At 44.5% G+C, this 14,490-nt stretch overlaps 1 long non-coding RNA gene across 1 annotated transcript in view; it reads left to right on the top strand.

Annotated features, from left to right (window-relative positions):
- Window positions 1-534: 534 nt before the first annotated feature.
- The window catches only part of LOC310711456, a 35,927-nt gene continuing 21,971 nt past the window's right edge, over window positions 535-14,490 (top strand). Inside the window, exons 1-2 of the long non-coding RNA XR_014528452.1 lie at window positions 535-626; window positions 1,317-1,587. This is a non-coding gene — a long non-coding RNA (uncharacterized lncRNA). The remainder of the gene's footprint in view (window positions 627-1,316; window positions 1,588-14,490) is intronic.

The following is a 14,490-nucleotide window of genomic DNA, read 5'->3' as shown; positions in this document are numbered from 1 at the left end:
CTCAGCGTCCGGGCAGAACAATGGGGGTGGAGACGCTCCTTCAGGTATACTGGGCCGAGGCCGTTTAGGGCTTTAAAGGTCAACACCAGCACTTTGAATTGTGCTCGGAAACGTACTGGGAGCCAATGTAGGTCTTTCAAGACCGGTGTTATGTGGTCTTGGCCGGCCGCCCCCAGTCACCAGTCTAGCTGCCGCATTCTGGATTAATTGTAGTTTCCGAGTCACCTTCAAAGGTAGCCCCACGTAGAGCGCATTGCAGTAGTCCAAGCGGGCGATAACTAGAGCATGCACCACTCTGACGAGACAGTCCGCGGGCAGGTAGGGTCTCAGCCTGCGTACCAGGTGGAGTTGGTAGACAGCTGCCCTGGATACAGAATTGACCTGCACCTCCATGGACAGCTGCGAGTCCAAAATGACTCCCAGGCTGCGCACCTGGTCCTTCAGGGGCACAGTTACCCTATTCAGGACCAGGGAGTCCTCCACACCAGCCCGCCCCCTGTCCCCCAAAAACAATACTTCTGTCTTGTCAGGATTCAACCAGCTGACGGAGACTCATTACTGCTTATCAGACTGTTTGCATGCCAGGGATCATTAGATTGTGATATCCTTGCACATCTGGCTAAATTGTGAGTAAAAATCCTGGAGGAGAACTGAAATAAGTTGTGTTTTATTAAAAGTGCTTTGAAGGTCCAGGGAAACTTAGTGACGTGATTTATCATGCTTTTTATTTGTTTTGCTGATGTTACATATTTATTTCTTTATGAGGTGGGTAGCAAATTTCCATGGCTGTGGTCCCTTCAGAATCCAAAGTCTGTCTCTGGGTTTCAGAGGGGACCTGGTGAGGCTCTGCTCACCCCCAGGAATACAAGTTTCAAATTGTCCTGTTTCGCCTTTTAGTTTAATTGTGATTTAAGCATTATCAACTTTTTTCCTCTGTAAATAATCCCCTCTCCTCTCCTGGGGGCATTAAAATTTACAGAAATGACACACTAAAGGAAAAATAGACAAAAGAGCGATGTGCGATGCAATGCCCTCTTTATTAATTATGTAAAAATAAAACAACAATTGAAGTTATTTAAAGTTTTCTTCTCTTGCCACAATTGATTGCTTATACTTTATAAATTAAAACAAAGCATGTTTTATTACTTGCATTACACTTGTGTTATATGCAGTTATAGCAAAGAGTGCCAAGGAGGAAAAGAAATGAAAACATCAAAGTTATTAAAAACCTTTCCTACTGTTGTGGTAATTAATCAATACTTTGATCATTGGTTGCACAACAGAAATTAAAACAAAGAATGCTTCATTATTTGCAGTTTCCTGTGTGGATTTGAGTGTGAAATGAAGAACTACTGCCCACCTCTCCCTCAAAAGAAACCTGGAGCTGAACCGAATTTATAAGTATCATGCTCCTCAGATATATTGCTGGGTTGGGGTCCAAATGAACTTATCTTTCGCTCAATCTGGGATTCTACATTCTGGGTTTGTGGTGCTGAGGAGGAACATCCGCAATTAGGACTGCTTTGCTGCACAGGCTCGTCGTCTTACGTGGCTTCACTGAACTTTGGCATCGGGTAGACGAATGAGGTACGGTTCGTAATCAAAATTCAAAATAGCCTATTTGTAGAAAGAAAAGAGATTAAGCCCTCATTACTGCAGTAGTGGCTTTCAAGCCCTCCCTACATTGACTTGTCTGTCAGTGGCCTCCTTGCCCTGAACTGCTTTTAGATTTGTCTAGGGAAGGTCAGTGTAGTAGATGGGGGGGGAACTGTTCATTGTTTTCCTTGGGCTGTATCCAATGCCATGGGCAGGAATGGGCTAAAGCCTCAAGACGAATGAGGCACAGGACTCCATAACCTCAATCAACCTTCACCTCACCTGCCAGCTTCTTAATTACAACAGACCCAAGGGGTGGCACTGCCAGTCAGCTCCCTTCCTCTGATCTTTTGCCCTTGCAGAACTCATCTGTGTAGAGGAAGGGTGATTGGCTCTGGAGCTTCTTACCCATGGCCATGGGTCCAACAAATGAAATGGGCACCCCCACCCCTTAATCATATGCTGTTACAATGTTCAGGGAGTCATAGAGAACCATACAGTTGGGACACAATGGGTCATCTAGTCTAAGCTCCTGCAATGCAGACATGTAGCAAGTCACTTGGAGATCTCTAACAAGCAATGAATAAATTTAACCATCACCGCCATGTGTTATTTGCTTTTCTCACAGGGTGACCCATAGTGCCGTACATTAAAAGCAATCTGGAAGATCCAATGTAAACTAAAAATACAGCTTCTGAGATCCTCCCCCACTGAAACAGGTCACAGCGCCACCCTTTAAAAGACAAACGTCTTTGCCTGGCACCAAAAAAACAGGTAAAGATTATGTTAGACATGCCTCCCTGGGGGAGAGCACTCCACACATGGGGGTGGGGGAGAGTCACCCCGGAAAAAGCCCAAGCAAGAGATCTCAAAAAGATATTAGAAAAAGCCAAACTGATTTTCACCAGGACCACGGATGATTTATTGGGAGTTCCAAAAAATAATACACGGGGGTGAAACATGTGAAGCCATATGTGTCTCTTGCTATTCCTACTCAGAGATTGTCTGTTGGGTTGTATTCACTGATAGTCATACCCATAGGATAGCTAACGGTGTGCAGGTGTGGCCTTAGAGCGTTGAGCATGCTCAGAAGAGCTGCCTGGGCCAATGAGGAAGTAAACCCGTTTAACCCAAATAGTTTTGCTGGGCAATGGCCATTTGCCCTGATAAAATAAAAATAAGATCACACATACACACACACACACAGAGAGAGAGAGAGAGAGAGAGAAGAGAGAGAGAGAGAGAGAGAGAGCGCACAGTGTTACTTCTTCTAACTTCTCCAGTAAGGTTGTCTAGGGCCTCACTCTGAATGGCGTCGTCGGATATCTCAGGCAACAGACTGTCAACAACAGCAGCTCCCACGAGTAGGCCCATGAACGACCTCTTGACCTTGGTTTTGAAAGGTACCGCCTTGCGCTTGAAGACGTACTTGACATTGCCCTGGTAAAATAAATATTAAAGTTTTTTTTCTGTCTGGAGATTCATGACAATAGCAATCCTTTTGGAATGATACTGCTGAGTGTTGCTGAGAGCTGAGTGGCCAGAGAGAGGAAGGAGGAACAGAAAAGTATCCAAGGATGGATCTACACTGACCTATTTAACATTCCCCCCCCCCAGTAGAACAATATTAGATATGTCATTCCACAACGTTACCTGTTAGTTAAAACATTTTTTGCCTTGGTTTATTTCCATTATATGTAAGTGGTACTCAGCAACTCTATTTTCCAAAACACGGTTTCACCCACCTGCTGCTGGTCAATGGTCGCTCTGCTCCCTCCTGGTGTCACATTTTAATTATACCTCCTTCCCTTTCTTCATCCCTTCCTCCATGTCCTTTGTTTTCTGCCCCTTGAATACCTTTTGAGGGGGGTCGGAGTCTGAATGCAGTTAAAAATAAATAAATGCTGGGCATTTCTCTTGGTAGGGCTAAGCCCTGGCTGCCCTCTTGGACCAGCCTCAACAGAAAGCACCATTACTCAAGACCTGGTGGTAGCTTCCAAGTGTCAAGACCTTCTCCCACCCACTGCTTTTAGTGTTAATTCTACTCACATTATCTAGGACGTCAGCCTGGTCCTCAATGTGGCTCTCCTCGTTACCCAAAATTCTTGTAGCACAAACCAGGATCATTACAGCTAGCAGGATAGACCATTTCATGATGGCTCAGAATCAGGGTGTCTCCCTTTGGTCAGCAGAAAGGAATAGAGGCAGAGTTCCTTCCCTAGGAAGAGTTGCCCTTGTCTCAGCTCTGCCTGAGATGGTGCTCTTTGCTTTCTTTATATAACCCTTTTTGAGCTCTGTTTGGTTATACTATCTATTTCTGGACAAAAACAAAGTGAAGTTTGGAAGAGCAACTAGCTGCTTCATGGTGGCATGGAGAACACTAAGCTCTTTGCCAGGGCTGAGTGGAATTCCTTCATTCTCCTTCCTTGACTGTTCTTCTGGTTCATTCCGCTCTGGAGCTCACCCTTCCTGAATTTGACCATTCCTGATCCCACTGCTGAAATTGAATCATGCATTATTAAGAACATAAGCAGCAAACTCTGCAGCATCAGGCCAGAATCCCACCTAGTCCAACATCCTGTTCTCAAAACCAAAGAGCAGGATTTGAGCACAAGAGCCCAATCCCCTACTGTGCTTTCCAGAAACCAGTATTGCTGCCTCCAACTGTGGTGGTAGAGCATAGCCACAATGTCTAGTAGCCATCAATAGCCCTCTCCTCCTCCATAAATTTATCTAAACCTCTTTTATAGCAATCTAGGTTGGTGGCCGTCATTTTCTCTTACTATGTGCTGCATGGTGAAATACTTTCTTTTATTGGTAACAAATCTTTCAACTTGCCCGAGTTTGTATTCCTTACTGATCTCTTCCTTTGGACAAGACTTCAGTTTTTTGAAGGAAGCTTCCTTGCCTCTAATAGCTTCTTCCACGTTGCTTCTTATGCCTGTTTGCTCTTGGCCCTCATTGTACCTGCCCGGGTTTGCGGTATAAACTCAAGTTGAGCTTCTAATATTGTATCTTAGTTTAAACAACTCCCAAGCATTTTGGAGTTATTTCACCCTCTTGACTTTGCCTTTCTGTCTCCTTTTCCACAACCTCCTCATTTTAGGGAACTTTCCCCTTTTTAAATTGGAAGAAATTTGGTGATGGTGGTGGTGACCTGGCTTGCCAATACTACATGTGAAAAGGATCTAGGGGTCTTGGTAGACAACAAGCTAAACATGAGCCAAGAGTGTGACACAACAGCAAAAAAAGAAGCTGATGCTATCCTAGGCTGCATCAACCAAAGTATAGTGTGCCATTTAAGGGAAGTAATAGTGCCATTTTATTCTGCCTTGGTCAGACCACACCTGAAGTATTGTGTCATGTTATGGGTGCCACAGTTTAAGAAGAATATTGATGAGCAGAGGAGGGTGACCAAGATAATCAAGGGTCTGGAAACCAGGCCTTATGAGGAACTGTTGAGGAAGTTGGGTATGTTTAGCCTGGATAAGAGAATGACAGGAGATATGCTAGCCAGATGGCTAAACTAAATGGCTGTCACATGGAGGATGGTGTAAGCTTGTTCTCTCCAGCTCTGGAGGGTAGGTCCAGAACTGATGGCTTCAAGTTACAAGGAAGCAGATTCTAACTCAACATTAGGAAGTACGTTGTGATGGTTAGAGCTGTTTAACAGTGGAATGGACTCCTTCAAATGGTGATGAAGCCTCCTTCCTTGCAGGGAGTGGAAAAGCATGCAAAGGCAGGGCTTTGATGCTGCAACCATCATACTGACAACCTCCTGTCAGTTGATTGACAGTTGACATCATGGAATGCCCCATGCTCCATGTTTGCTTCAAGGAGGATGACTAGGGTCCCAGCAGGAGTTGGGGGGATTGTGCCCAACTGGGATCTGCTGGGTCAATGTTTTGCAAGTAGCCCTGATCTGTAGGAAGAAGGTGCAGGTTAGGTTTATCACCTGGAGTAGGTGCCTCTTGGACCTTTCCCATATTGATGTGCCATCCCCTCAATCCTCTTTAGCATTGGATTGGGAAGATCAGGCGAAGGAGAAATCTGGGGAAAAGTGGGTTGTTGTTTTTCATTGTTGCTACTACTATTATTAACGAAGCACTTCCCAAAGTAACTTACAGTCTAATACCATATCTATATATTAAACATAAAAGCATTTTTAAAAGAACAATAGCACACCCATGAAAGCAATGGAAAATCCAAGAGAGACAAAGCTTTTAGAAGGTTTGTCAAAAGTAGAACATCTGTAGTGGGCACAGAAATGACAATAGAGGAGACACCTGCCAATTGGAGGGTGCTGGCCTGATTCTGACATTGTGTGGGATGGACCTCTTGACAGGATGTCACATGGAAGAACGAGCATGTTAACCATGCTCATTAACTGCAGTGGGTCTACTCTGATGGGTACTAGTTAGGATGACTCTGCTCTGCTTCCACAGTCAGGGACAGAAATGCATCCAAGTTAGGACTGCCATATGACTGTGTTTTCCCAGGAATTGGACTGCCAAAATGACATCTGGGTGGGTTTTCAACAAATTGGCAAAATGTCTGGGAAAACCCATATGGCAACTTTCACTTTTGGGAATATGGCAGCCCTAACCCAATTGATGGAAACTGCAGGAGAGGAGACTGCTCTTGTGTTTGGCTCCTGCTTTATGGGAAGAACAGGATGCTAGAACAGGATGCTAGGTCAATGGTTCTTCATAGGTTCTTATGTGTAGGGCCAACATCAGACACAATGCATCCCCCCCCACTCTCCGTCCCCCCTTTTGCTTCGGAATTTTGTACAAAGTTCAACTCATGCACAATTTGGGTTGTTCCCCCCCTGGGCCTGTTAGTCACACCCATTAATTACAATGGATCTGCTCTGAGTAGGACCACCATTGGAAACAACCCAGGCTCTCATCTTCTACTCACACCCTATTTGTTTCCTTTTAGAACAAGAAACAGAACACATCTTCGCCCTATACAGCAAGGAGCCAATTCACACCCACATACCATCCCACATACAGACACCCACAAACATTTAACATTACTTACTACGCGGCCCAGTTTATCTTCACCATCCGAACCGCTCAGAGTCGAAACCAGCAGCATTGCAGCTAGCAGAATGAGACACGACTTCATGATGAGACAGAACTGGAGTGTCCTCCACAAAAGAATAGAGGTGAGGAAGAGTTGCCTTTGGTCTCTGCTGTGCCCAGGATGGTGCTCTCTGCTTTCTTTATATAGCCCTTCTTCAGCTCTGTTGGGAGATGCAACCTCTTTCTGGACTAAGACCAAGTGCCATTAGGGAAGGCAATTAGGCATCTTGTGCTGACGTGGAGAACAGGGCGCACCTTGCCAAGGCTGTGTGGTCTTCTGTTCTCTTTCTTGACTGTTCCTTTGTTTCCTATATCCTGACTGTTTACTATATCCGTGTCAGAATTTCATAATGCACAGCTCCCCAGTCATCTTCTTCTTCCTCGTCCAACTCTCAAATACGAATGTGCACATTGGAGAAAGCCCCCAAAGGAATGTATATTGGACCCATTGACCACCCATCTCCATCGCTCGCCGCCTCCCTGCTGCTGACATCTTCCTTTTCCACAGCCTAGAGCAGCCTCCAGGAAGATCGCTCCAGCCCCTGCTGCATTTTGAGATGCAGCACAGCTCAGAGTGGCCTCTGGGGAAATCAGGACATCCCGGAGTGGGGTCAGAAGCTGGAGCAGCTTCTGTCAATTCAGGATATCCTGATTAAAGTGGGACCTTTGAAGGATCTGGTAGCATAGCCTGAATGCCTAGACACACAGCCCCTGAAACACATCCTGCAGTCCTGTGCTTAGCTACACAAAATCCACACTCTCATTGAGTTCAATGAGTATGTGGATAAGACTGCAAATTAAGTTTTACCTCTGGCATGGATACACTGTCTGACATAGGATTTAAGAGGCATATTTGTTTCCTGGACATGCTGAAACAATGGAGGCAATTAGGTCTTCAATGCCATTGCCATTGGAAGATTTGTTGTGCTGCATCACAATCCTGGATTTGAAACAATGGAGGGACTTATGTATTATATATCTTAATTTAAGAGGACAGCTCCTTATTTGCTATTCTGTCTTTGGCTTACAATGATGCTTTGATATAACAATGCAACATGATAAGTAGGTTTCTATTAGATCAATCCATACTACCTTTATTTCAGGGCTCAGACAAGGGCTTCCATTCTAAGGAACTCCTGGCATTTTTGCTGGAAGCTGTCAGGCAAACAGTAGTACAGCAATAATAGACACATAGCCCCTGAAACACATCCTGCAGTCCTGCGCTTATCTACATAAAATCCACAGCCTCATCAAGTTCAATGGGTATGTGTAATATATATAAAATAAATATAAATAAATAAATAAACAAAATGTCCTGTAGCAGCTTAGTGACCAACTAAGTTTGTTCTTGGTATGAGCTTTTGTGTGCATGTACACTTCTTCATGCATGCACATGAAAGTTCATGCCAAGAAAAAACTCACTCTTATCTCTGGCTATACTTCCATAGTTTTTGATCAGCTGGAGAATCACAGGTGTACTGATCTCAGGCAGGCAAACAACCATTGATAAAAATTAATGACACTCCGGCAGTTTTATGGTACTTTTATTTACAAAAACACATCCAGAGCATGGCTTCTAGCCTCCTCTCATTAAAGGAGTTGGTCAGTCTGAATCTCCGCCCCTCTCACAGAAGGAAGGACAGCAGATTCCCACCCTTCACCTCTTGACTTTCCATTGCACTTTGTCCTTGTCCAGTTTCCGAGAATGAGGAGTGAGAGGTTGGACATCCCCCTCCCCACTTCCACAAGACACAGTCTCTGTCCTCTGCCTCTCTTCTGGTTGCCTAGTAACACTCTGACTGCCTCCTAACTCTCCCCCTGCTTAAGAGCTATCTCTGTCAGTGACTTCTTCATGAAGAGGGGGTCGAAAAAAACAGGATTCCAGGTGGAAAAATCGAAACTAGAGATAGAACTGTTAGAACCCAAGACTAAGGTACTTTCAAGAATGTATAACTTGCTGCTTAAATGGAACACTCAGGATGAGACAGTCAAATCAGCCATGATAAAATGGGCTCAGGATATTGGGTATAACATCATGTTTGAGGACTGGGAAAGGTTATGGACCACCGGAATGAAATTCACAGCATGTAATGCCTTGAAAGAAAATATTATGAAAATGATATATAGGTGGTACATGACCCCAGTCAAGCTTGCAAAAATATATCACCTGTCTGATAATAAATGTTGGAAATGTAAGGAGGCTGAAGGGACATTCTTTCACCTCTGGTGGACCTGCCCAAAAGTGAAGGCCTTCTGGGAAATGATCTATAATGAGTTAAAAAAGGTATTTAAGTATACCTTTCTAAAGAAACCAGAGGCCTTCCTCTTGGGCATTGTTGGCCAGAAAGTGTTAAAGAAGGATAGAACTTTCTTTATGTATGCAACTACAGCAGCAAGAATACTTATTGCAAAATATTGGAAGACACAAGATTTGCCCACACTGGAAGAGTGGCAGACGCAATTGATGGACAACATGGAACTGGCTGAAATGACTGGCAGAATCCGAGATTTGGGAGAAGAAACAACGGAAGAGGAATGGAAAAAATTTAAGGACTATTTACAAAAACAATATAAGTTGTATGAATGTTGCAAATTTACACGATTCGGAAACTATAGCTTCAGCAATTAAAACTGGGAAACAGGAAATTATATTTTAAGTAAGAAAAGGTTAAAATCTAAGGTAATACTATGTTTAATTTAAGATATAAATAATTGATGAAAAGTATGCTAAACTTAGAGGTATAGTATTTGAAAAGTACAAAATAAGGTATGAAACAAGGTAATAATTTGCTGATATTTTTATTATAAAGAATGCAGGGTAAGGGAGATGTGAGGAAGTCCAGTTAGTTATATAAAAAAATGTGTTGAAGGGTTGGTTTTTATTCTTTATTTTTTTCTTCTTTTTTCTGTTCTTTTACTTTTTTCTTCAGTATATGTTTCTAACTTTGTATTTGAAAATTTAATAAAATATTTTTTTTAAAAAAAGAGGGGGTCGAGTTCTCCCTTCCCATCTCTAACAGCCAACTTTCGTCTGCAGAAAGGTCTCTCTCTCACTTGGCTCAACTCTGCCTGTTACCCTGTGCTTGGCTGAGCCATGTTCCTGACACAACCACCCCCTACATAACTCTCCTCCTCCTCTTCTCCCCCCATCCACCCTCTGGGTCTAGGTTTGTTGGGGTGGCTGTGGTGAAATTCCCTCTATAGTTCTGGAGCATGGATGTGCTCTGCAAATTCCCAGGATCTATCTCCTGGTCCATAACCCTTCCACTCTATCAGATACTGTAAGCTTCCTCCTCCTCCAGCAAGAGTCCAAAATCTGCACCACTTTGAACTCCTCTTCTCCCTCCACCACTACAGCTTCCCTAGGGTTCTGGTAAAGGTGTGCAGAAAGTTCTGGTGATAACAGTGCTCTGTGGAACACAGGGTGTATTTTCATGGAAGCTGGTAACCTAAGCTGGAACGTCACCAGATTGATCTGTTCTATTACTTCAAAGGGCCCCACATGCTGAGGATCCAACTGCCTGCATCTACCTTTCTGGGGCAAATCTCTTGTGGACAACCACACCTTTATCTCTCTACTTGGTTGCTATGCTTATCTGCCCCTTTCTTGTATGAATCTTTAATCAAGTCCAATTGCTCCTTTAACCAACTCTGCATAGCTGCCATCTTTTCAACGAACTCTTCCACAGCTTGCACTGAAAGACTGTCTACCTGTGATGGAAAGGCACCTGCGACTGGCAAAAAGCGAGTTTGCTGTCAAGACGCATGAAGGGCATTGTTTTACACAAACTCCACCACGGGTAACTTGGACACCCAGTCATCTTTTTGATAATTCACATAGCACCTGAAGTACTGCTGCAACATGGCATTCGTCCTTTCTGATTCCCTGTTTGTCTGTGGGTGCCTTGCCAAGGTGAGGCACACCTCTGCCTCGAGCAGCTGAATGACCTTCTTCCAAAATTGCCAGGTAAACTGAGCTCGTCAATCTGAGATTACCCTCAAGGGTAATCCTTGCAGTTTGAACACATGATCCACAAAGAGCTGTGCTGTCTCCTGTGCTATTGGCAGCTTCTTGCATGGCACCAAGTGTGCCATCTTTGAGAACAGGTCTACCACCAGCCACATCACTGTCTGCCGCTGTGACTCTGGTAGATCAGTGATGAAATCCATAGCTATTGTCTCCCATGGTCCATGTGGGGTCAGTAGTGGTTGGAGAAATCCTGCAGGTGCTTCCCTGGGCCTTTTCACCCACTAACAGGCTCGTACATACTCCTTTGTCTCCTCTTTCACCCTCAGCCACCAAAACTGCCTCATCACCTGGTATAGCATCTTATGCAACCTGAAATGCCAGACTGTGGGGTTGTCATGGCACTAACCTCAGACCTTGGCTCATAATTCCCCCTCTGGAACATAGAGCCACTCTTTTCCACAAACCCCTCAGCACTGCCTTCATCTCCTCTCAGCACCCCTAGCTTGTGTGTTGTTGTTTTTTTGCGAACTCATCCACTGCTGTCTGTTTTTGGAATTTGGAGGTCTCTGCTACAGAGGCAGCTGCTAGCTGCAGCTGCTGCAGCTTCAGTTAACAGCCCCTCGGCCATCCCATGAGGGAGGGAGGAATTGACAGTTAATGGGCCACTGTGGGGCCACCCTCCTTGCCTGGGGTGCGGCGGGATGGGCTGCACCTATTGGGGATGTTTGTCCTGCGGATTTTGTATCTCAACATTGTACCCTTCTGATTCAGGAGATCTGGTTCAGGGACAACTTGTTAGTGAGGGGATATCATTCCTTTATAGAGGAGGCAAACATGGGGTTTGGGATCACCACTGTTGAAGGGCAAGGGAGGTATGGTGGTGGGGGTAGATACTACAGGCAAAGGATTTTGAGATGTGTTGATGCTCAAACCCCTTCCAATCTATGCCCCATCCCGAGGGACAATGGTAGGGTGAGCAGGGATTATCCACCTCCATCACTGGTGTTGTGCAATGCCCGGTCTAGAGGCAATAAAACCACCACCATGAGAGACTTTTTTTTATCTCGCTGGGGGTTGACCTGGCTTGTGTGATGGAGGCCTGGGTGCTTGAAGGCAAAGTAGTCACACTGCATGAGATAGCACCCCTGGGTTTCTCCGTCCTCCACCTGTCGTGGACTGTGGGTCGGGGACGGGGGGACGGGTAGCGTTGTTAATCCAGAAGGATTGCTCTTTCAGGGCTCTGCCATCACCATCAATCTCCGGCATTGAATGTGTTGGCCTAGTGTGGGGCACCAAGGAGAGCTTGGCTGTCTGGCTGCAGAACCAACCACCTAGCACACCAGCAGCCACCCTGTCAGGCCTGTTGGATGTGGTGACAGGCTGGGCCTTGGAGTTCCCTAACCTACTGGTTTTGGGGGACTTCATCGTCCATACTGATGCCACCCCCCTCCTCACGGGCTCTGGACCTGGTGTCTTCCATGGTGACATTAGGGCTCTCCCAGTTTCTTTTGGGTCCCACACACCAAGCAGGCCACACGCTGGATTTGATTTTTGCTGCAGGTATAGATGTGATCATGTCCTCACTTGTGGAAGTGCCATGGTCTAATCACTACGCTCTGAAAGCCAGGATTGACTTCCCGCCCCCAACCCGCTTGGGTGGCGAGCCTATTTGTTCTGGCCTGTGAAGGCTGGTGGATCCTGATGGATTTCATCAGGCCGTGCGGGACCCTGCTCCCCCTGGTGGCTCACTAGATGAGCTTGTCAAGAACTGGAATAACCGGCTCTTGGTGGCCATCAATGAGATTGCACCTAAGCACCCTCTGCGACCCCACCAAAACCGGGGCCCCTGGTTTACTGAGGAGCTCCGGAAAATGAAGCAGGACCTCAGATGGCTAGAACGAGAATGGTGATGTGCTCGTGACGGAGCCTCAAGGACATCTTATAGGATGCTTATGAAAGCCTATGAGATGGCAGTGAAAGCTGCTTGGTGATTTTTATGTTTTTATATAAATTTGTATCGTTATGTACTATGTTTTTTATAACTTTGTATCAAACTTTGTACCCGAATTGGAAAATTGGCTTCCTGCCGCTTACAAACTGTCAGACTACCATCCAGTGCCATCTACTGAGTCTGCAATGAACATACACAAATACACAAGTCTAGATGTTTTTATTCAAATAAAGAAATGTAGACTAGGGCATCACACCCATACAAATAAGGAACTCCCAAACCCTGTCTTCAATTTCCTTATTGAGAAGCCCCAGACAGCTCCGCAGTTTTCCTGTAAATAAAGGAAAAACCTGACCATTAACAGTATTGCTGGGAAGCAGGAACCAGCCCAAGCCTTTTGTTTACAACATTCACAAATAATGGCACCACCATTAACAAGATTCTACCCCCTTCCGACACACCACTTACCTGTTCTAATCCCCTCACTGTGCCTCTTCTGACGTCTTCTGTTTGTGATTAATCTGTATAGAAATTAAAGGGTACAATAGTAAGAATCACCTTTTGTTCTGGGTTCTCTCGGTCACCTGTTATGTGAGTGTGAACACTGTTGCCAACAGTCCTGTTTTTTAAAAATAAAGATCAGGCTTATAGCTGCTTTGCTTTCCGTATAGCCTGGTCTGGTCTCTGTTTATTTCCCGACCGGTTTGAGCCTCAAAAATGTGCTCTTTCCGAAGGTCCAGTCTTCCCTAAGAAGCTGAATTTCTTGACGAGACCCCATTTTTCTTCCTATGTCAGAATGTAATTGATATTATTGAGTACCTGGAAGTAAGGAATGAGAAACAGGTGGCATTGATGTTTGTAGATGCAGAAAAAGCATTTGATAATATTTCCTGTACCTTTATGTTAAAGGTTCTGGAAGAAATGGATTTTGGAGAAACATTTAAAAGAATAGAAGTCATATATTCAGAGCAACAAGCAAGATTAATAATTAATAATGTAATTGCAGAAAAGTGCAAAAATACTAAATGGAACAAGACAGGGATGTCCCTTGCTGCCCCTGTTGTTTATTTTAGTTCTAGAAGTAGTGGTGAGATAAGAGTAGATAATAATAATAATAATAATAATAATAATAATAATAATAATAATATATTTATTGTCATTGCCCCCTTCGGGGACAACGAAATTACTTGACTGCTCCATAAAAACACTAATTAAACAATACAGTATAATACAGCAAGGGAGATTAGATGACTTTCAAAGTCCGGGCTTCCCATTCAGGGCCGAGATCGCTCTGGAGAAGAAGCTGTTCTTAAGACGGCTGGTTCTTGTCTTCATCGTCCTGTATCTCCGTCCCGAGGGCAGGAGCTCGAAGAGACAGTGACCAGGATGTGATGGATCTTTTACTATGTCCAGTGCCTTCCTATGGCACCTTGTGGCATAAATCTGCTCTAAGGTGGAGAGTGGGCAGCCAACAATGCTCTCTGCTGCCTTAACAACCCTGCACAACCCCATCCTGTCCTGGGCAGTACAGCTTCCGTACCACACACATAAGCCATAAGTGAGCACGCTCTCAATGGCACAGTGATAGAAGGCAAGCAGCAGTTTCTGCGGAAGATGTTTTTTCCTTACTATTCTCAAAAAGTACAGTCTCTGCTGCGCCTTCTTCACAAGCCCCCTTGTGTTGACACTCCAGGACAGATCCTCTTGTAATTCAGATGATGAGATTAGAGGAATAATGGTAGGAAATAAGTCATATAAATTAAAGGCATTTGCAGATGATTTAGTGATTACGGTGGAAGACCCAACCAATTCATTAGTAAAGGAAATAGAAAAAATACAAAACGTTGGACAGATAACAGACTTTAAATTAAATAAAAATAAAC

Source organism: Podarcis liolepis (assembly GCF_965112155.1).
Source record: "Podarcis liolepis genome assembly, chromosome: 7".
NCBI classification, from domain to species: domain Eukaryota; kingdom Metazoa; phylum Chordata; class Lepidosauria; order Squamata; family Lacertidae; genus Podarcis; species Podarcis liolepis.
This window is presented reverse-complemented; position numbering and strand designations above follow the sequence as displayed.